The sequence below is a fragment of the Lissotriton vulgaris genome, chromosome 6, assembly GCF_964263255.1.
Source record: "Lissotriton vulgaris chromosome 6, aLisVul1.2, whole genome shotgun sequence".
NCBI classification, from domain to species: Eukaryota; Metazoa; Chordata; class Amphibia; order Caudata; family Salamandridae; genus Lissotriton; species Lissotriton vulgaris.
Window position 1 is genome coordinate 110,645,409 of NC_141694.1, and position 1,862 is coordinate 110,647,270.

Genomic DNA, 1,862 nt, shown 5'->3' on the forward strand with positions numbered 1-1,862 from the left:
TGAGCTTTAGCTCCACAACAGAACCCTCCAAAGCAAAAAGAAACCACCTCCCACCCCCTCCCAACATGGCCGACCAGTCCCACCTGACCTCTATAAGAGGCGGGCCGGCCCAACCAATCAGCCTGATCTACCAAGCAAACAATGAAGCCGATAGCCAGACAGGGAGGGGGGGAGGGAACTCATGTGGCGAGGAAGACTATACTCGGAGTAATGAAGATTACCGGTAAGTAACCGGGGCATTACCTCCTCGTTAGTCTTCCTCGCCCCCTGAGTTACATAGTGAGCAAATACCCAAGCCAACAAGGCTTCATTGACCACCATAACAACAACACCACACGGTGATGCAGAGAAACCAACCCAAGGTTGAAGTATAACAACTGAAAAGAAAACAGGGATCACAGGAAACCTGAAATCAAGACCTCCAGGAAAAGAAGGCCAACCAGGAGTCGCAGCTCCAGCACTCAGAATGGCCCCAGCGAAGTCCCCCCGGGACTGCTAGAGACCCACGTACCAGGCGGGGGACGACCACGCCGAAGCCAGATAAAACTCCACAGAGGAGACACCCATGAAGGGGGCCCAGGGAACAGAGCCACACCTCGCGGACCGACCCTGGGCCCCCGCCGGATCCACCGAACCCAGCGAAGCGTAGGGAAGGATGCCAGCCTGTGTAAGCCAGCGAACCAAGGCGGAACGAGGGCTAGTGGCCCGAACGAACCGGGCCAAAAGACACAACACAGGTCATCCCACCTGGAAAGGAAAGACGTGCGGCCAAGAGAAGCCAAAACAGCACGCCGAACAACCAGCACGGACAAGAGAGGAACCTCGTCGGCCGGGAAAAGCGGCAAAGACACCACCCGAGTCCGAGGCCCCAGGGAAGGAACCCCGGGAAGGACACGGGGGACATGCCGGAGGAACAACCCCGTCCGGCAAAAACCCGCACGAAGGGCGGGGAGCGGAGGAACGACCCCCGCACGCCCATCCGCCCAGCAGCCACCGAGGGCCGGGGCCCAAAAGGGCGGACCCCGAAGAGCTCGTAGAACGAGAGAGAAAACTCATGTGGAACGCCTCACGAATTTGCGAGTCACCCTTGCGCAGGGGCCCTGCAAATCTCCTCTGTAACGTTCCAAAATCAGTATATGTGCAGCCGAAGCGAGCACCCAAGGGGGAGACCGGCAGAGCGCCCGTGGGCGAAGGATAAATAACATCGGAGCCAAGCGTGCCACCATGGAAACCAGGCCGTCGAACACCGGACTGTGGAAGGCCCGCAAGGCCGCCCACCGGGCCCACAGGGAAGAAGGGGCCACGTTCCAGGAACACCCCTCCGACCGGAAACCCAAGACCCGCAAGGGGACCACGGAGGCGGGGACAGCACCAAGCCGACCGCGTCAACGCGAGAAGGGCGCCCAGCGCCCGGCACAGGCAGAGCACGTGGAAGACCTGCGGGAACCCAGTAGCAAAGCCACAACCCCGAGCAAGCAGCGTCCTCCGTACAAGAACCGGGCCTGCCGAAGGAGGCAGGCCAGCCGACAAGAGCCGGCTCAACACCGATGCCGAGAGCGGGGGACCCAACCACGGTATGGGAAGATCCGGGATCGGCCAGGAGGCCCGAACCGTCAACTCGCCATAGGAGGGGGTACCCGGGGCGGCAGACCCCGCCGGGAACTAAAAACAGGAACGCACCACGACAAGCGTGGCAACCACGCGCGGGTGCCAGGCACCTCACCACTGCAACGTTCCAAAATAAGTCCATGCGCTGCCGAGCCGAGCACCCATGAGCACCCCGGCCCTGCCCAAGCGAATCCTGCCGAGGACCCGCGATCTCAGAGGGCACGGGGGAGACGCGTACAGAAGACCGAAAGGCC

General features: G+C 61.5%; 1 non-coding gene across 1 annotated transcript; it reads right to left on the minus strand.

The window, feature by feature from the left end:
- Window positions 1-1,050: 1,050 nt before the first annotated feature.
- LOC147706872 (U6 spliceosomal RNA) lies at window positions 1,051-1,157 on the minus strand. The gene has a single exon (XR_015296916.1). It is a non-coding gene; the product is annotated as a U6 spliceosomal RNA (small nuclear RNA).
- Window positions 1,158-1,862: the final 705 nt, after the last annotated feature.